A 22,759-nucleotide genomic window follows, 5' to 3' on the forward strand; every position below is an offset into this window, starting at 1 on the left:
TGTCCTCTCCCCTCTTATAGAGTTTTTAACATTATCAATCGCTGCCTGAACGACCAGGGCCGATTGGTTCTTGACTTGGCCCCTCCCCCAGCGTAGACCACGTTAACACACCTCCCCTCAGCCAGCGCCACGACTCATCACACAGGAAGCTCTGGTCCTGCCCCGGAAGAGCAAGCCCCAGTGTACAGGGAAGCTCAAGGAGGCGAGCTGAGTCATTCAAAGAAAACAAAGTCCATTCTGGCTACAACTACCCAGCAAAACTAAGCATAATTTTCCAGGCAAGGCGATGGACATTCAATGAAATAAAGGGAATTCCAGACCTTCCTGATGAAAAGGCCAGAACTCAATGGAAAATTTGATCTCCAAATACAAAACTAAAGAGAGACATAAAAAGGTAACCAGGGGGAAAAACCCCACAAACCTTATTAACCAATAAGGGCAGGTTGTTTACATCTTTATGTGGGATTATATCATCTTCTGTATGTTTTTTATGTGTGTATATATATATATATATATATATATATATATATATATATATATGTATACACATACATATATAAGTCATTCTTGTGAATGGTACAGCTATTATGACAAATGAAAGGGATATACATAGGTTGTGAATGCCTGTATAAATTAACTGATGTAAAGATAGAAAATATAAATAAGAGATATAAAGGGAGGGCTATGAGGGAAGTGGTAAGGAGGTAGTGGAAAAGGGTAAATTACACCAAATGAAGTGGCACAAAAACATATTATAGTAGAGGGAAAGAAGGGAGGGAGAAGAGCAGTATTTGAGCTTTACTGTCATCTGATCTAGTTCAAGAAAGGAATAACATACTCTGATAAGTTTAGAAATCTAACTTGTCCTACGGGAAGTGGGAGGGTAAGGGGGGAAAAAGGGAGGGGGGGTGGTCAGAAGGGAGAGGAGAAGTAGCAAGTGGGTAACGGTAAGATAAGGGAGGGGAATAAAGAGGGAGGGTTAACTGAGGAAAGCGGCGGTCAAAAGCAAAACTTTGTTGAGGAGGAGAAGGGGAAAGGGAGAAATAAAAGCATAAACAGGGGGAAGTAGGATGGAGAAAAAGACACAGATAGAAATCATAACCCTGAACGTGCAGGGGATGAACATTCTCACAAAACAGAAGCAGATAGCAGAATGGATTAAAAACCATAATCCTACAATATGCTGTTTACAAGAAATGCATTTGGAACAGGGGGATACACATAGGGTTAAGGTAAAAGGCTGGAGTAAAATATACTGTGCCTCAGCTAAAGTAAAAAAAGCAGGTGTAGCAATCCTAATCTCAGACAAAGCAAAAGTAAAGATAGATCTAATTAAAAGAGGTAAGGAAGGACATTATATCCTGCTAAAAGGCACCATAAACAATGAAGCAATATCATTGCTTAACATATATGCACCAAGTGGTAAGGCATACAAATTCTTAGAGGAGAGGTTAAGGGAGTTACAGGAAGAAATAGACAGCAAAACTATAATATTGGGAGACCTCAACCTCCCCCTTTCTGAACTTGATAAATCTAACCTCAAAATAAATAAGAAAAAAGTTAAGGAGGTAAACAGAATTTTAGAAAAGGCACATATGATAGACCTCTGGAGAAAACTGAATGGGGATAAAAAGGAATATACTTTCTTCTCAAAAGTACATGGCACATACTCAAAAATTGACCATGTACTAGGGCATAAAAACCTCACAATCCAGTGCAGAAAAGCAGAAGTAGTCAAAGCATCCTTTTCAGATCATGATGCAATCAGAATCATTTTTAATAAAGTACCATGGAAAAATAAGCTAAAAACTAATTGGAAACTAAATAGTTTATTTCTAAAGAATGAGTGGGCCAAAGAACAAATCAGAGAAACAATTAATAATTTCATTCAAGAGAATGACAATAATGAAACAACATACCAAAACTTATGGGATGCAGCAAAAGCAGTTCTTAGGGGAAGTTTTATATCTCTAAATGCCTACATGAATAAAATAGGGAAAGAGGAGATCAATGATCTGGGCATACAGCTGAAAAAGCTAGAAAAAGAGCAAATTGAAAACCCCCAATTAAATACCAAATTAGAAATAATGAAAATCAAAGGAGAGATTAATAAAATTGAAACCAAGAAAACTGTTTAATTAATAAATAAAACAAAGAGCTGGTTTTATGAAAAAAACCAATAAAATTGATAAACCTTTGGCCAATTTGATTAAAAAAAAGAAAGAAGAAAATCAAATTACCAGTATCAAAAATGAAAAGGGTGAGGTCACCTCTAATGAAGAGGAAATCAAAACAATAATTAGGAATTATTTTGCCCAACTGTATGCCCATAAATTTGACAACCTTAGAGATATGGATGAATATCTACAAAAACATAAACTGCCCAGGCTAACAGAGAAGGAAGCGAAATTTCTTAATAACCCCATATCAGAAAAAGAAATTGAGCATGCCATCAACGAACTCCCTAGGAAAAAATCTCCAGGGCCAGATGGTTTTACATGTGAATTCTATCAAACATTTAAAGAACAACTAATTCCAATACTTTGTAGACTATTTGGGAAAATAGGTGAAGAAGGAGTCCTACCAAATTCTTTTTATGACACAAATATGGTACTAATACCCAAACCAGGTAGAGTTAAAACAGAGAAAGAAAATTATAGACCAATTTCTCTAATGAATATTGATGCAAAAATTTTAAATAAAATATTAGCAAAAAGATTGCAGCAACTCATTACAAGAATAATACACTATGACCAGGTAGGATTTATTCCAGGAATGCAAGGCTGGTTCAATATTAGGAAAACTATTAGCATAATTGACCATATCAACAACAAAACTAGCAGAAACCATATGATCATCTCAATAGATACAGAAAAAGCCTTTGATAAAGTACAACACCCATTCCTATTAAAAACACTAGAAAGCATAGGAATAAGTGGAACCTTCCTCAAAATTATAAATAGCATCTACCTAAAACCATCGACAAGCATTATTTGTAATGGGGATAAACTAGATGCATTCCCAATAAGATCAGGGGTGAAACAAGGATGTCCATTATCACCCCTATTATTCAATTTGGGACTAGAAACATTAGCTGCAGCAATAAGAGAAGAAAAAGAAATTGAAGGAATTAGAATAGGAAAAGAAGAAACTAAATTATCACTTTTTGCAGATGATATGATGATTTATCTAGAGAATCCTAGAGAATCAAGTAAAAAACTACTTGAAATAAGAAACAACTTTAGCAAAGTTGCAGGATATAAAATAAACCCACATAAATCCTCAGCATTCCTATACATTACTGACAAAGCCCAACAGCAAGAGATAGAAAGAGAAATTCCATTCAAAGTTACTGAAGGCACTATAAAATATTTGGGAGTCTATTTGCCAAGACAAACCCAGGGCCTATATGAACATAACTATGAAACACTTTTCACGTGAATAAAATCAGATCTAAATAAATGGAAAAATATCAGTTGCTCATGGTTAGGCTGAGCTAATATAATAAAAATGACAATTTTACCTAAATTAATCTATCTGTTCAGTGCCATACCAATCAAACTACCAAAAATTTTTTTTACTGAGCTGGACAAAAAAATCACAAAATTCATTTGGAAAAACAAGAGGTCTAGAGTATCTAGGATATTAATGAAAAGACATGCTAGAGAAGGTGGTTTAGCCACACCAGATATTAAACTGTACTATACAGCAGCATTCATCAAAACTGCCTGGTACTGGTTAAGAAACAGGGGTGTGGATCAGTGGAATAGGATAGGTACACAAGTAGGAGAAATCAACAAGTTTAGCAATCTACTCTTTGATAAACCCAAAGAGGCCAGCTTCTGGGTTAATAATTCACTATTTCACAAAAACTGTTGGGAAAATTGGAAAATGGTAGGGCAAAAACTGGGCATGGACCAATATCTTAGACCATATACCAAAATAAAGTCAAAATGGGTTCATGATTTAGGAGTAAAAGCTGATACTATAAGTAATTTGGGAAAGCAAGGAATAGTTTACTTATCAGATTTATGGAAAAGTAAAGAATTCATGACCCAACAAGAGATAGAGAGCATTACAAAATGCAAAATGGATAATTTTGATTATGTTAAATTGAAATGTTTTTGTACAAAAAAAGCCAATGCAACAAGAATTAGGAGGGAAGCAGAAAATTGGGAGAAAATCTTTGCAACTAGTATCTCTGATAAAGGCCTCATTTCTAAAATATACAGGGAACTGAGTCAAATATATAGGAATACAAGCCATTCCCCAATTGAGAAATGGTCAAAGGATATGAACAGGCAGTTTTCAGAGGAAGAAATTAAAGCTATCTATTGGCATATGAAAAAATGCTCTGGATCACTACTGACTAGAGAAATGCAAATCAAAACAACTCTTAGATACCACATCTCTCCTGTCAGATTGGCTAAAACAACAAAACAGGAAAATGATAAATGCTGGAAAGGATGTGGGGAAATTGGAACATTGTTGCATTGCTGGTGGAGTTGTGAGTTGATCCAGCCATTTTGGAGAGCAGTTTGGAACTATGCCCAAAGGGCTATAGAAATGTTCATACCCTTTGACCCAGCAATACCACTTCTAGGGTTGTATCCCAAAGAAATCACACAAGCAGGAAAAGGACCCATATGTACAAAAATATTTATAGCAGCTCTTTTTGTGGTAGCCAAGAATTGGAAATCAAAGGGATGCCCATCAATTGGGGAATGGCTGAACAAGCTGTGGTATATGAAGGTGATGGAATACTATTGTGCCATAAGAAATGGGGATGATGCAGACTTCGTAACAACCTGGAAAAACCTACACGACATAATGCTGAGTGAGCGGAGCAGAGCCAGGAGAACGTTGTGCACAGCCACAGATAGATGGATTCCGTGAGGACCAACCCTGACATACTGCGCTCTTCTCAGCAACCTAAGGGGCAAGGACAACTCCAGGAGACTCATGATGGAGAATGCTATCTTCATCCAGAGAAAGAACTGTGAAGTTTGAATACAGATCGAGGCGCACTGCATGCTCGCCTTTTTTTGCTTCTCTTTTGTTTTTGTTTTTGGGTTGTTTTTTTTTTTTTGATTCTGTTTCTTCTTTCTCATGATTCATTCCATTGGTCAAAATTCTTCTCCACAACTTGACTAGTGCATAAATTAATTCAATGTGAAGCTACACATGACAGTTATATGAGATGAGATTCCATGCCGTCTTGGGGAGGGAGGGGGGAGGGAGGGGAGAAAATCTGGAACTCAAAACTATGTAGAACCGTGTGTGGTAAACTAAAAATAAATAAATAAATTATAAAAAATCTGCATATTAATATCTGTAGCATTATCACTTTTTTATCCTATTGACATGTCTCAGGCATGAACATGGAATATTCCTCCAGTTATTTAATGTTTGTCTTAATTTCTCTGGGGAACATTGAAAGTACTTTGGCAGTTTGGTTCCTAGATATTTTATGCTTTTTATAAGTATTATTAATGACACGTTTCCTTCTATCATTGCCTTCTGTGATTTCTTATTGCCAATTTTACATGTTATTGATTTCTGAGTATTTTTTTTTAGCTTGAAATGTTGCTGACACTACTGTCATTGGATTTCTTTGATATTTCCCAGGGACCATATAAATAAGCCCTAATGTCACCAGCAAATAAAAATAATTTTATCTCCTTTTCACTTAGCTTTCTGACTTTAAATTGTTTTTGGTCTTATTGCTAGCATAATAGGGGCCCAAGAACTGGCTAGCATTCTGGGCTTTGCAATTCAGAGGGACAAGAATTCTCCTTTAGTCAGAGTGGGATTTGGACTGTTTTGATATTTGAGCTGGAAGGCAGACTGGAATTTTTTTCCGAAGAGTTCTGAAAAAAATAGTGTTATAAATGCTAGCTATTGGCTAGCAGGACCTGAGTTCAAATCTAACCTCAGATACTTGACACTTACTAGCTGTATGACCATGGTCAAGTCTCTTAACCCTGATTGCCTTATCTCTCCCCTCCAAAAAAAAGATGCTTGCTGTGTAGTAGGTTAATAAAAAGAAATTTAGGGAATACATATAAGCAAAGAGAAAACAAAATTATCACTTTTTACAAGTAGTGTAATGGTAAGCCTAGAGATACTCAACTAAACCTGGATACTCAACTAAAAATTAACTGAAATAATTACTAATAACAGCAAAATTACAGATATGAAATTCATCAACACTTCAACATATAGCCAATAAAATCCTGTAGAAAGAGATAGAAAGAGAAATTCAATTCAAAACAATTTCAGAAGCTTTAAAATATCAGGGATATTGTCTTCCAAGACTCACTAAGGAACTAATAATTCCAATTGTAAACATTATTTGAGGAAATAAAAACATCTAAATAATTAGAGAAACATTAATTTCTCATGAGTAATTTAAGACAATATAATAAAAATGACAATACTACCTAAATTAGCTCACTTATTCAGTGTCATCATAAACTTCTGAAAGAATATTTTATAGAGCTAAAAAATAATAATGAAATTCATACAAAAGAACAAAAGGAAATTAAAGGTAATCATAAAGAAGTGAAAAGGAAGAGAGTCTACCATTAGCAGATCAAAATGATTTGAAACTGGTTAAATGGCGAGAAGGGAGAGAGAGAGAGAGAGAAAGAGAGAGAGAGAGAGAGAGAGAGAGAGAGAGAGAGAGATCAATTATTTGTGGAAAATTAAGTATACAACATGCAGAAGTGAATGAAGGAGTAAAATCATGTTTGATAAACCCAAAGTTGCTAGTTACTAGGGAAAAGACTCACTATTTGATGAAAATTACTGGGAAAAATAAACAGCAGTCTTGCAGAAAGTAGGTTTAGACCAACATCTCACACCATGCACCATGATAAGCTCTAAATGGCCTAGAATTAAAGGTTCATATCATAAATTAATGGAATAAGGAAGGAATTGTATTTCAGATCAATGGATAAAGGAAGAGTTCAGGAGAGAGCACATGATAGAAAGCATAATTTTGATTATATAAAATTTAAAGAAAACTTTTGCTTAAACAAATCCAACAGTCAAATTAGAAGGGTATAAGGTATACACACAGACATATATATGTGTGTACACACACACACACACACACACACACACACACACATCCGTATATTATATAGCAATCATGGTTTTTGTTTAATGTTGCTGGTTTTTGCTTCTTTAATGCCACACTTTCCTCCAGCTTTCGTATTCTGAAATTCTTCATTTCTCTTTTGCTTCTTTGGATAAACTCTTTGTTATTGATTTAATTTTTTCGTACTCTGCTATTTGAATTTTTTATTTCTACACTGTGAAATATAATTTCCTATATATATATTCCATTTTAATTTCTATTCATAATGATGTTATTCTGTGTTCTTTTGGGATTCCACAGTATTCTTTATTTTATCAGGCACTGGTTTATGAATCCTTTTTAAGATTTTAGTATTTATTTCTCCTAATTTTAAAACCCTTTCTTGTTTTATCTTGTCTTCTGGGTTTTTGTGAAGTTTCCTTCCTCTTGAAATCTTGGATATTTCAGCCTTTGTTTTTTTATATTGCTACAACACTCACTTTATCACCTTTTCAATACTTCCTCTGCTCTTCGCTAGTGAATACATCTCCATATATGGACTATAAAACTTCTTCAGGTTCCACTCCCTTTGGGAGATATCTTGTCCATGCACTAAGTAGCCTCTAGGAGGTCATAAATGGAAACACCTGAGATTCAGTCTCCTTTGCTTCATAACCATTATAACCAGTCATACTGGTCCCCTGGATCTGTTCTTCCCTTGGCTCTCTTTCTCTGAGATGAATGAATGCTTGCTACTTTTTTGGGGGGTGGGTAGGGTGGGGAAGGTCAGGTAATCTGAACAGAGTCTCTTCAGCCATGGGGGTTTCTCACCTGGTGGATTTCCTAGGTAGAAGGCAAAAGACAGGTTTGTTCTCAAGAAGCTCACTGTCTAATGGGCGAGATATTTGCACACAACTAGGTAAGATATAAGCATGGATAAACTTGGGATACTCTCAGTGGGGAGGCACTAAAAGGAAGAAGGGCTAGGAGAGGTTTCTTTCAGAAGGTATACATTTAGTTGACACTTGAAGGAGGCCAAGAAAACCAGGAGGCAGAGATAAGGTGGCCAAACAGCTAGGTAGTGACAGAGCCATGAGTGGGAATCCTGGTTTTCTAACCCCTACATTTCCACTAGCTAACAATGTCCAGACCAAACTTTCCCAAAGCATTATGGCATAGGGAAAAAGATTAGACTTGGAGTTGAAAACCTTGAGTTTGAGTTCTAGCTTTGTCACTTACCAGGTTTGTGACTTTGGGTAAGTCATTTAACCTTCATAGGTCCCTCTTTTCTTCATATAAGAAGAAAAATAATTCTACTATATATTACTTAATTATACTTCTATTACATGCATACCTACATACTTGAGGTTCTTGTGTGGAAAATGCTGTGAAAATGACATAGAAACATGTGAGCACTTATCTATTTATTCCAGTCCTCAGGACAATTAGAAGTGTAAAACGATGACTCCATTAGCATTATCAGAGGTAGTTGGGTGGTAAAGTGTATAGAGGGAAGTATCTGGAGTCAGGAAGAACTAAGTTCAAATCCAGACTCATATACTAACTGGTTGTGTGAGCCTGGGCAAGTTAACTAACCTGTTTGTCTTAGTTTCCTAAACTGTAAAATTGGGGTAATAGTAGTACCTGCCTCCTAGGATTGCTAGAAAGATCAAATGAAACAATATTTTAAAGCACTTAGCTCAGTATCCTTCCTTCCTCCCTCCCTCCCTCCCTCTCTCCTTCCCTCCTTCCTCCTCCTCCTCCCTCCCTCCTCCTCTCCCTTCCTTCTTTCCTTCTTTCCCTCCTAGTATATTTTCAAATACTGTGGCACTATGAAAACTTGGGTTCAAGTCCTGCATCTAAAAGGAACTGGCTATATGACTCTGGAAAAGTCATTTGACTCTTTCTGTGCCCCAGCCAACTCATTAAAACTACAAGTTAAAGATGAGTTACTCATTGGCACCAGTGTAGAGGTTTCATATTGAGAATCCTCCATATCTATCAAATTATAGGTCTTGAATATCTATTTCCCAAGATAGCAGTGAGTAAAGGTCATTATAAGCCAAAAATTATCATGTAAATGTTATTCATTATGATCACTAATACTTCAATTATGATGAAAAATCAGTTAACTCCAGAATAAGGATACCCTTGATTCGTGTTTACATCATTGAGCGTTGGGTTAGCCATTGACCGGTATGATCCGTGTTTAGTCAGACATCATTAAACACTGAGAAACTGACTCTAGGAATGCTTGGAATGATTATGTATTGTAAGGTTGCCAGAATCGTGGAAGATGGTTAACTTGTGTTGAGTTTACTATAAGAACAAACCACACTCAGCGGAATCCATTAGATTGTAAACTTTTTGAGGGCAAGGATTGTCTTTTGCTTCTTTTTATATCCCACAGTGCCTGACACATCATAGACACTTAAAGAATGTTTATTGATTGAAAGGAAGAGCTATTTGGAGCCTTCTCTAGCCCACATCTCTCTATCATATCCACAAGGATTGCTAACTTGAATGAGAAAAAAATTATGTCTTTATCTAATTTTATCTAAAATCTATCTGAAATTTCACATGATCTTCACTTATGAAAGTAGACAATAGGATACAATTCTCAGAATAAACCCCTAGGCTTCACTAGGCTGCCAAAGGGGATCGTGTCACAAAAATGGACACTATCTTGGAGGAACATGGTCTAAGAGCAGTTTCAGAAAGTTCACTTGAGGTAGCAAAACAAACAAACAGACAAGCAAACAACACAATACCCGACGCATTAAATCACCTCAACCAAGAACCATAAAAGATTTCAAGTTCCACTTAATGCTTCAGCACTTTGTACAGCACCTGGCACATAGTAAGCACTTAATCAATGCTAGTTAACTAACTGGCTATGTTTCAGCATGCCAGCTAATTCTTCCAGTTTTGTGTCATCTGAAAATTAAAAAAAATTCTAATTTTCAAGGAGTTATTTTCTTCCTTAACATTCTGTATCTCCTTTTCTAATTGGTTAACTTTCTTTTCATAATTTTCTTGGATTGCTTTTATTTATTTTTTCCTATACCCAAATTAACTATGAAGAACATATAAAGAAAAATTATATTTGTATCCGGAGAAAGAACTGATAGAGATATGTATAGAATGATTTTACATATACACCCACATATGCTTGTATATTTATATGTGTATATATACATATGTGTGTAAGTGCGTACATATATGTATATATACATATATACATGTGCCTATTTGTATCTAATCTCTATTTGTGCTATCTCTAGGCTGGGTGGTGGGGAAGGAAGAAAAACAGAGAGAAATTTGCATGATAATTTTGCTGTATATTGGAAAGGAATAGCAAGTTGTACATAGCAGTTCTGCGGTTTCATGTGCAATTTTTTATTGTGCTGTTATGGAAATACTTGTTTTATTCTATAAATTAAAAATAAAATTAAAAACATACTTTCTATGGCTTCATACATGTCATGATTAATCATTATTAATGACATACAAATCATGATTAATAACACTGAAGAAGACAAGGTCAAGGATACAACATTGGGCACTTTATTTGTAAACTTTGTCCAGACTGACATTGAACCATTAGCGACTGACCAAACTTTAGGTATAGCTGTTCAATCGGTTCTGAATCTATCTGACCAGACCCTCCTCTTGCCCACACCTCCCTATCATATCTACAATGACAGTTCAAGATATTTTGTCAAATATTTTATGGATATCAGAAATACTTTAGCTATAATACTCTCCTCATTTACTTGTCTAGCTATTCTATTAAAAACAAGAAAATGAAGTTAATCTGGCCTGATTTATTTTTGGCTAAGTAATATTGATTCTTAATGATTGTTCTGGGGCAGCTAGATGGTATAGTAGTAGATAAACCACCAGATCTGGAGTCAGGAAGCTCTGAGTTGAAATCTGGGCTCAGACACTTAATAGCGGTGTGACTCTAAGCAAGGTACTTTACCTTGTTTGCCTCCATTTCCTCATCTATAAAATGAACTGGAGAAGGAAATGGCAAACCACTCTAGTATTTTTGCCAAGTAAACCCCAAATTGGGACACAAAGAGTCAGAAATGACTGAACATCAATAAAAATGTTCTACTTTTTAAATATTCAAAAAAACCCATTATTTGAATAATACGTTCTACTATCAATTTCTGCCTTCCCCCTTCACCCCTGGAATAGAAGTCAGTTTACTGGCCTAGAGTTTTCAGAATCTACCAACTTTCTGTGTCTCTGTCTCTCTCGTCTCCATCTCTCTATCTCTGTCTCTGTCCCTCCCCCCTCTCTTACTCTTCCAGCTCTCCTCTCTTTCTCTGAAAATTGTAATGGTATTTCTCCTTCTTTAGTTTTGCAGTAACTTTCTTTTTCTCCTTTATATTTGAAACATCATGACCAATCTACCAGTTCTTGTAATAGTCTAAATATCCTAGAATGTACCTCATTTAGGTCTAGTGACCTGAACTTGGGGTCTACAAGATCCTCACCTGTTTTTATCTTACTCTAGTTTTTTACTTTTTCTTTCTCTAGTTTCAGATCCTTACTAATCAGTTTCATTTGGTCTTTTTGAAATACAAAAATCATCCTCTTTGCAAAATAAAACAGTAAAAATAATATTTAAGTAGTTCAGCCTTAATGGAATGTATTATCTTCATGTTAATTGCTAGAAGCAGTAGTCCTATACCTTTTTTGATAAGCCACCTCTCCCTCTAGCAAAATCCCTAATTTTTTCGTGTGCTTAGTGTTCATCATTGGGCTCAACTCATTTTGGGCTTTTCTCTTGCACATCTATTCTTTTTCTGAACGTTTTAAAACCCAATTTTCTAAGGTCTAGTGTAAAACTCAACCCATGCTTTGGCATGATGCGATTCAATACAGATACAAATTCAGTTCTTGAGACAGCTTACTTGCCCATTCATATCTCATAATCTTATGTAATTTTAAATTCATAACAGTGTGGTCATTTAACATTTATATAATATTTTATGTGAGAAACAGGCAAATCAAGAATTCCTTTTCCTGTATTTACATTGTTTTAGAGGAAAAAGAAAGGTGCCTAAATAAATGACATAATTTAGAATATAATAAGTTATAACATGGAAGAAATATTTAAGATTTGCAAAGGATTTTGCAAATATTATGTCATTTGATATTCATGACAAACCTAGAAGGTAAGTACTATTTATTATCTCTGTTTTCCAGATGAGGAAACTGAGTTAGACAAAAGTGAAGTGCTTTGTCCAGGGTCAGAGAACTAGTGGCAGAGGCTGAATTGGAATTCAAGTCTTCCTGACTCTAGGTACAGTGTGCCAATTGCTTTATACCACTCTAAATGGTTACTTTTGGGGTGGGGTGGGGTTAGGCACAGCCATAAATGTTGCTTATTTATAGTTCTCTATTCTCTTGGTGATCACAACCAATTGTCTGTGGACTAGTTATAAGTGTAACTCAAGGGGGAGGTAGGTGACATGCTAGAGATTTGAAGTCAGAAAGATCTTGGCTCAAATCCTACCTTAGATGTCTACTAGTTGTCTGAGTCTGGGCAAATTCTTAACTTTTGCGTGTCTCATTTCCTCATATGTAGAATGTGGATAGTAACAGCACCTATGTCACATGGTTGTCATAATGATCAGATACCATATGTAAAGCGCTTTGCAAACATTTAAACGCTATATAAATATCATCATCATCATTATCATTCCTATGCCGTAATGAAGTATGTGGGCAGCCCTCCCTCTTCACTTAATCTTCCCAAGATAGCATGGCGCTCTTATGACAAACCTTCTATAGTGTGTCTATAGACAATGAAATGAAATAAGTCTTTAAAAATATTTTTTAAGGATCGTACTCCACCTATCTAATTTCCATGTCTGGCTCTGTCTAACTGAATCTTTAATGTATTTCAGATGTCACATTGGGAAAATAGTTAAAATTAATATTAACCAAAAACTGACGAATTTTTGGGAAGGGGGAATGCTGTTATCACTTGGGGAATAGAGGAGTTCACTCTGGAGTTCATGCTGGTTCTGTGGGAAACTTCTGCTTGTAAATGGAAACAGAATAGAAATACTCATTCTTCTGGTTATTCCCAATGTTAGACTGCTTTCAGTACCAGGAGGGATTTAGTTACGTTCAACAAGCAACTATTAACCATCCATCTTTTAGGTCCTGAGTAAGTTAAGAACTAGGGACATAAAGACAAATGAAACAGTTAATGACCTCAAGGAACTTACAGTCTATTAGAGAAAAACATGTACATAGACTAGGAAAACAAAAAAAATGATAATTTCAGTGAGGAGCACTGCTTATTTAGGGAATCAGATCAGACCTATTTTAGGAAGAGGACCTTTGGCTGACCCTTGAAAGGGATTAGGAATTTCAGGAAATTGAGGAGAGGGGAGTCCTCACTTCCACAGAATCAATCAATTAATCACTTCAAATGGCCTTTGTTAGGCACCTACTATGTGCAAATCACTGTCTTATGTGCTGTGGATACGATGACAAAATGAAATAGTCCCTGCACACACACACCCCATATATGTGTGCATGTATGTTGTATGCACATATATAATATATACACAGATATATACACATGTGTATATATACAAGCATATATATTTATATGTGTGTGTACACGTACATATTATATGTGTGTTTGTGTACACACACACACACACACACACACACACACACACACATGCTTTCCCCCAAGAAAATCAGGGAACTCATTGGAAGAAGCATCATTATATAGTTGGCATTCATGTGACTTCATAGCTTGCAAAGTACTAGATATATAGATGGATAGCATCAGAGACATAGATATAGATATATAGAGATAGGTAGATAGGTAGGTTAGTAGGTAATTTATTAGTTGCATGGGATGGTGACTGTGTGTGTGTGTGTGTATTTGTGTGTGTGTGTGTTTATGAGGTTGAGCACACGAGTGAACAAATGATATCTATATTCCAAAGACAACATTATAATAGAAGCTAACTACAGATTTTTCTATTTCATAAAAAGATACATGCCAGGCAGCCACTAGGATACTCAAACATATAAAAATAACCACATCTCAGTGTTTTCATAAAGGATTAAAAAACACACCAAAGTTATATTAATTTTGAAAGGACCCGGGTGTTTGTGAAGGAATGCAGGCTGGTTTACTCTGCACTTTGGGAAGAAACCAAGTGAGAAGATTAGGGACTGCTTCATACACCATGGGCTAATTATCCCATGGCAAATAGGATTTAAATAAAATCTACATGAGGTAAACATTTCCAAACATATAGTACTCTTTTGGCCTAAGAGACTTCCCGAACTCCACCCTTCTCCAACCTGCCACCAACATCATAGACAGAGTTGAAAGAGACCTGGACAGTCCAATTGAGACCTGTACAAGAATCTGCCCCCCTATTCCCCACCATGTGTAACAAGTTGTTCATCATCTAGTATCTGCTTGAAGATCTCTAAATTATGGGAAACTCACTGACCTTTCTTTGGCAGTTCGCTCCACATTTGGTCTGCTCCAATTAGAAGACAATGTTTTCTTTACATATCAAGATGAAATCTACCTCTCTCTGACTGCATTGCTCTTTTCTAGACTGCAGGAAAGCAGAGAAAGATGAGGTTTCTGTCTTATTTCACTGTCCAAATGCCTAGTTCAAGACCTTTCATATAGTAATGAAAAAAAAAGACAAAAACATGGCACCTGAGTTCAAGGAGCATACACTCTATTGGCATAAACAACATGCAAACAACTACATGCGTTACTACGTACATATCAATACATACACACACACACACACACACACACACACTTGACATTTAACATCTTTTACAAACTCACTCCAACCTACATTTCTAGCCTTATTATACATTACTCTCCAACATCCAGTCTATGTTCAGACCTTCTTTCCATTCCTGAAACTGACCCTCGATTTCCCATCTCTATGCTTTTCCATAAGTGTCCTTTTCTCCTGGTATGCATTTCTTCTTCATTTTTGCCTCTCAGTATCCCTAGTTTCTTTCTAAACTCAGCTCATGTCACCTGCTGAGGTTTTCCCCAAAGTCCTCATGTGCTAGTGCCCCCCCCCAATTATCTTCTAGTTATGCATTTATTTCGTATATTTTAATAAATGCACATAGCCATATATATTTGGATATGCATATATGTATGTGTATGCATATGTATACACATGCACATGAGGCAACCTGGATAGGAAGCTGACCTTGTAGCCCCACAGACATTGGTTCAAGTCTGGCTCTGATCATGTGGCCTTGGGCAAGTCTCTTAACCTCCCAGTGCTTGAGGCAACCCTTTAAAAAGGTACATTGCATAGCAGGTATCAACTTAGATTGGAAGAGGGATCATAAAAAGACATGAAGGGTGTCACAACGTACATGTTATATCTCTGGAGAGAGCACTAGACCTGGAGTCAAAAAGACCTGAGATCAGATCCAGTCTCAGACACTTACCAGCTGTGGGATGCTGGGCAAGCCATTTAACATCTATATGCCTCAGTGGTCTCAACTGTAAAATGAGGATTACAACAGCACCTACTTCCTAGGGTTGTTGTGAATATCAAATGAGGTAATATTTGTAAAGCATTTAGCATAGTGCCTGGAACATAGTATGTGTTTAGTCAATGTGTGTTTCCCCTCTCCCTTCCCCAATAAAATATAAGCTCCTGAGAGCAAGAACTATTGTTGTCTTTGAATCTTCTGTATCTTACATATTTCCTGACACATGTTAAAAGCATATGTATACTTATTAATTCCACCTATAAATACTATGAATTAAAAATATTTAATGATGATTGATATAGGTATTCAGTAAACATGAAGTAAGTGTTTGAAATGACTAGGATGGCCATGAAAGGACTTTTGTTATTTTTGTTTGTTTTAAAATATTCTGCTGTATCTCAGCCTTATATGTGGTCTCAGTGGTTTAGCAGTCATTTTTTATGTTGGGACTTGTAGAAGGCCTTTCTATTCCCCCTCAAAAAGAAGAAAATAAACCCCAAGTAATCGTATATAACTCTAATCTTAGTCCATTGTCTTGTCTTGGAAGGGAGATGACTGTGGGGGTCTTGAAGTCACTGGCATCAGAGTTAGGAAGACAGTTCCTACCTAGCTAGAAAGGTTTTGAGTTCATCCAGTGATGTACTCCATACCTGTCAAGAGAGTACCAGTCTAGTTAAATTTAGTAAGGCACACAACCAGAAGATTGGCTACTAGCTGCTGCTGCTGCTGCTGCTTGTTTTCTTGGCCTCGGTAACCATACTAAGATATGAAAGAGCTATAACTGGTCAGGACAAAGACAAGATCCTCATGAAGACATGGTACATCATTGAAGTTCAAAGTGATATTCTTGGGAAGATTAGTGAACTAAGCCCTCCTTAGTCATGAACAGTTGTCATGACTATTTATCAGATCCTCCCAGATGAAGTTTGATGGAGTGGAAGAGGAAAGAAAGGCAGCCAGCTAGGCAGAACTAGATACTCTAGAGGGGACACTCAAGTGGGGGACTCTGGTTATCTAAGGATGCTGAATGTTCACCAAAACCACAAAGAGAAGCAAAGGGGGCTCAGGAAAGGGAGTTTGAATGTAGAAGGCACAGAGTAAACCTTTCTACCTCAGTTTTTTACAAAGGGCTCACTCTGTTTTTGCAGAAATTAATAGGAAAAAAATTTTTTTTCTTTCTTTTTTTTCTTTCTTTCTGTTTTGAGTGGCTGCTGACTGAGTGAAACCTTGCTTTGTTTCTTTTTCCAGTGGTTGTTGCTCTGGTCTGGTTTCCTAATCAGAGATTCACAAAGCCTTCATAGACACCTACATCTCTAGACTAACATACCAGGTTCACCAAGGCACAGATCTCTCTCTGGGTCCTACAGTAGCAGGATGTAAATTGTTTATTCCAGAACTTTTGATGCTTGAAAATAGAATGTCAGTCTCTTAATGAGCCTGGTTAAACACATTCTTACTCTAAGCCTTATTAAAAACTAGTGGGTTTGGAATTCTAATGCTTCTCATATGGTCTGAGTTAAAAAGTGTGTTTTCCCATATTAGCCTTCGCAGTAAGTTCTCTCCAGTAGATACTGTAGAGCTATAGAGAGTGTCCATGAATGAATGAATGAAAACCTGATGGGTGAGGGGACAACAAAGGACTTTTCTTTGGGGGGGGGAATCATATGGTAGGTGGGAGGGAACTAGGTTTCATTATCTCACACAGGATGTAAGTGCAGCAGCCACTCATGGCCTGATTCCAGGACTAATTGGTATGGAAAAGATTACCCATGGAGTTTTTTGGACCTGAACCAGTTCTCCCTTCCACAGGTATCTCAGTGACCCTTCCCTACCGAGGAGTGACCATATAGGTGCCAGATTTGGTGCAGACACCTAATAGGGTTTCAGTCCTTCCTTAGGTCAGAACTCTTATACTCAAGCAAGTCACCAGACTCAGCTTCCCCAGCAAAAGGGACTACAAACCAGCACCACTGCAGCACCTTAAAGGATAGCTTTATTAAACAAGTAGTGAAAAGGAAATTTTAGCTAATAGTGTATGACTGTTGGTTTAGAGCATAAAGGACTTTGTAGAGCATCTAGTTTAAGCCACCTTTTTCATAGTTGAGGAAACTGATCCCATAAATATACCATGATCACCTAGATAGTGAACAGTGGAGTCAAAATCTTAATCAAGGTCCGCTGACTTAAAATCCAGTATCATTTCCCTTACACCATTCCGTTTCAATCTTATGAAAATAGAATTGGAAACCTCACTTATTCCTCAATTTCTAAACATACAAATGGCCAAAAAGGATTTGAGGTTAAAAATCTTAGAATTTATAAGACTTATCTTCATGAGTTCAAATTTGGCATTAGATACTAGCTGAGAAACTCAGACACTAGCTGTGTGACCCTAAGCAAATCACCTAACCCTGTCTGCCTTAGTTCCTAGTCTGCTAAATGGGCTGGAGAAGGAAATGGCAAACCACTCCACTATCTTTGTCAAGAAAACCCAAATGGGGTCCCTAAGAGTCAGACACAACTAAAACAACTGAACCAACAAATGAAAACCAAGTCCAGTGCTACAAACACTCTCTGAAGTAAATTTCCTACGGTGAACAGAACGCCAGCTCTGGAGGCTATGGACCTTAATGTAAAACCTACCTCTAATGATTACTATAAGAATGACCTTTGTTGAGTCTCTTAGAGGTAGCTAGGTAGTACAGTGAATAGAATGCCAGATCTGGAGTCAAGAAGACCTGAGTTCCAGTAAGTCCTCAGACACTAGCTGTGTTATTCTGGGCAAATCACCTAACATGTGTGCCTCAGTTTCCTCAACCATAAAATGGGGATAACAAAAGCATCTATTTCCCACAGTTGTGAGGTTCAAATGAGATATAAAGTGCTTAGGACAGTACCTGGCACACAGTAGGTGCTTAACAAATGCTTCTTTCCTGAACTTCAGATTCCTCATCTATAAAATCAGGGAATGGACTAGATGGTCTCTAAAGTCTCTTCCATTCTAGATCAATAATCTTATAATTGAATGTGGCTCATATACTCCCTATGGAGCAAGTCTGGGCTCCTTCAGAGTCACATCTTTTATCCTAGGGGATGGGGCCACTTATGCAAAGTCCTGAGCTAGGCATTGGGTTACAAAGACCAAACAAACCATAGTTCCTACCTTCAGTGAACTTGAATTTCACTGGAGAAATAAGAAATATGTATCTGTTTTCATTCTCTACTGGATCAGAGAGAGAAGATAGAGAGAGCCATTAGAAAAATAGATCACTCCCATGTGATCCAGTGGAGGAAGGTGAATACAGGAGCCTGAACCATAATGTATCTGCTTTCCTCTTTCAACTCATCTTCCCCTCTTCCTTTCTTTGTTCTCTTCCCCCTAGCAAAATCATTTAAAGAGATTCAATTTATCAGCATAAGTACATACACACAGGCCAGCTAGGTGACACAGTGAGTAGAGCACCTGCCCCGGAGTCAGGAGCACTTAAGTTCAAATCCAGCCTTAGACACTTGACACACTAGATGTGTGACCTTGAGCAAGTCACTTAACCCCAATTGTCTTGCCTTGCCCCCTCCAAAAAAATAAGTACATATACACAAGAAAGGGAGATAGGGGAGCATAGTTGTGAAGAAATATGTTTATATTTATCTCAGTCCTATTTATGCCATGATGTAGTTTAGCTTTATATTTGTGTAATTTAGTTGTAAAAATGGTCTGGAGCCATTAAGAATAACTTAAATGAATCCGTCTATTGTTTATAGTTACAAAGTGTTTTCATATACATCATTGCACTTGGTCCTCACAAGCACTCTATAAAGCAGGTAATGCTTATGCTATTATCTTCTTTTACAGATCTTGTATCTGTGCTTCATTGAGATTAAGTAACTTGAGCAAGTTGCATGGGCAGTAAGTGGATAAGTTGGGTTTCAACTTCAAACCCACGATACTGTTAACTCATCTAGAAAGCCTGGTTGTAAAAAAAAATCAAAATTGAAAATTGTTCATCAAGAAATGAAAATATAAAGATTACACACAAATTTAATGGTGGTGGCATGGTAGAGAACATTTTGGAAGACTAAAGGAAAGAGAAACAGAATAATAGCAGTGAGATTATATTACAAGCCACCAGATCGGTTGGAGGAATTGGATAATGAATTCTGGAAGCAAATCATGAAGCTGGTAAAATAAACAGGATATAATTCTAATGTTAGACTTCAACTATCTGAATAACTGCTAAAGCCATGCTGGCTCTTTGCTATTACTCCTCCGTTTTTAGATATTCATGATCATGTCTTTAATTATACATTACAGAACTTTGATAATAAAATCAAACTCCGTGGCCTATAATCTTCAGGATCCAATCTCTTCCTTCCTCCCTTCCTTTCTCCCTCCCTGCCTTGCTTCTTCCCTCCCTGTCTCCCCTCCTCCCTCCCTCCCTTCCTTCCCTCCCTCTCTCTCCTCCTCCCTCCCTCCCTTCCTTCCTTCCTTCTTTCCTTCCTTCCTTCCTCCCTTCCTTTCTCCCTCCCTGCCTCACTTCTTCCCTCCCTCTCTCCCTTCCTCCCTCCCTTCTTTCCTTCCTTCCTTCCTTCCTTCCTTCCTTCCTTCCTTCCTTTTCCTTCCTTCCTTCCTTCCTTCCTTCCTTCCTTCCTTCCTTCCTTCCTTCCTTCCTTCCTTCCTTCCTTCCTTCCTTCCTTTTCCTTCCTTCCTTCCTTCCTTCCTTCCTTCCTTCCTTCCTTCCTTCCTTCCTTCCTTTCTTTCTTCTTTCCTTCCTTCCTTCCTTCCTTCCTTCCTTCCTTCCTTCCTTCCTTCCTTCCTTCCTTCCTTCCTTCTTTCCTTCCTCTCTTTCTCTCTTATTTTTTTTTAAACTGAGTTATCTGATCATTTTAAGTCCTATAGCACCTTTCCTGTTTTCCATCATCTTCTCTACTTCACTGACAGTTGCTCAGGCCTCATCTAGGATAATAGGATTCATAGGCCTAGAGTTAAAAAGGACCTCAGGGTACAACTAATTCAATCTCCTCATTTTACAGGTGAAGACGCTGAGACTAATGGGAGTTAAGTGAGTTATCTAAGATCACAAAGGTAGTAAGGATCAGAGGCAGAATTTGAACCCAGATTTTTAGACTTCAGAGCCAGTGTTCTTTTCACTATTCTATAGACTCTAACAAATATGGGATATCAGTAAAATAAAGTTGCTTACATTGTGATTATTCTTCTTAATAGCCTTCTCAGTAATCAAGGAATTTTTTAAATATTTCTTCGGGGACTGGAGTGCTTTTTGTCTGGGTCTGATGGATTGGAATTAATTATCACCAGAATTTAAATCTTGAAAGTCTATTAAATTTTTTGATTAAAATTCCTTTTCAGAGTCTAAGTTCAAGGATCTTAATTTTTCTTTTTTTTGTTTTCTCTTTGGAGTCTCCTCTCCCCAAGTTAAGGGTACAATCAGACTATGCCTTGCCATCGCCTTTCTTATGTAAGACCAATTCTAACATGGCATCATTGCTATGTCTAACATTGCTATTATTTTAACTTTATCAACCAGTTTTCTCTCATTGGTCAGAATCTGTCACAGAATAATAGTATTCCTCCTTATTTCTTCCATCTTCTGAGACATGAAATTAATATTAAGGCAAGTCAAGAATATTTCAGCAATGCTTCTAACAAACACAAGGGATGGAAGTAAGGGTAAAGTTGGAAGGATTACCATTGTCAAGGAGGCAATGGGGTTTTCTACATCTTTCTCTGAGTCTATCTGAAAGCAGAATTTGGGTGAAGGCGTTTAAAAGTTTAAGAGAGTTAAGGAGGGACTGTGAGAAAGTTTGTCGCTAGCGGATTCAACCTGCTTAACAAAGCAGGAGGCAAGGTAATGTTCAAGGTAAAGACTAGCAGAGATTGTGGAATTTGGAATTTTCAGGAAAGAACCACAGAATTTCAGAGTTAGAAAAACTTGTATGAAAAAGAATGTTCTTAATGATGTGTCTAAGAAAAACTTGGAGACATATAGGGAAGCCTATTACCTCCAGAGGCAAGCTATTGTTCCACTTTCAAGTAACTCTAATTCTTAGGGATTTTTTTGCCAACATGAACCTAAATTTGCTATTCTATGATTTCCACTCTTTCCTAGTTTTGATCTCTGTAGATGAACAATACAAAACCATGTAATTTCTCCCATTATAACCTTTCTAATGCCGGAATACAGTTTCCGTGTCATCCAGAGGTTTCTCTTCTCCAGGCTAAACATCTTCATTTCCTTCCATTGATCATCATAAAATAAAGTCCCAAGATCCTTCACTATCATGATTATTTTCCTCTGGTTATTCTCCCAGTAATCAAGAGAGAGCATCAAGTATCCCTTGTTGGAGATGGGATAAAGGCTTAGTGAGAGAGGAATAGTGTAATTTCTGATAACAATGGAGATCTATTTGAGGTTGCAGAGTGGTAAACTAAGCCAACAGTGTCCCTAAATTGAGCAGCAGTGGTATGTTGCTAAGAATTAGGAATGAAGGAGGTCGTGATGGAAATTACACAGGGTGAAGGATTAAAAGAACAGGAAAGGTAAAAAGTCAAAGAGACCAGAGTTCCAAGGGTAAGGAAAAGAACATTATCGAAATGACTGAGCACAAGGTCAGAACTGGATTGGGAGGGAAAACAGGACAGACCAGCATTGATCAACAGAGAATAGACAGAAGTCAAGGAGCCAAGATTCAGTATGTGTGAAGAACAGATAAAGGAGGAATAAAAGAATGAGAGGGGTAGGACAGACCATTGATAGCATCTGCTTTCAACTGACAAAAAGAAGTTATTCCCCCAACAGGTAATGTAGTAAAATTTGAGCCATTTTCAATTATCAAATAAAAAAACAAACAAACCTAGGTTTGGAGGAGTCAGCAAAAAATAATAAATAACAATAAATTGAGTAAATAAATAAATTAAATGCATGAATGAATAAAATTACTGAACAGTTCAATCAACACATCCTTAAGGTTATGATGGAAGAGGTGGTATATGTATAAGGAAGAACTCTGTAACAACTAGATTTTTCCTAAAGGGAATGAGTTGGTCTAGATACAGGGATGGGGAACCTGTGGCCTTAAGGCCACATGTGGCCCTCTTGGTCCTTAAATGTG

The sequence above is a fragment of the Trichosurus vulpecula genome, chromosome 1 (assembly GCF_011100635.1).
Source record: "Trichosurus vulpecula isolate mTriVul1 chromosome 1, mTriVul1.pri, whole genome shotgun sequence".
NCBI lineage: Eukaryota > Metazoa > Chordata > Mammalia > Diprotodontia > Phalangeridae > Trichosurus > Trichosurus vulpecula.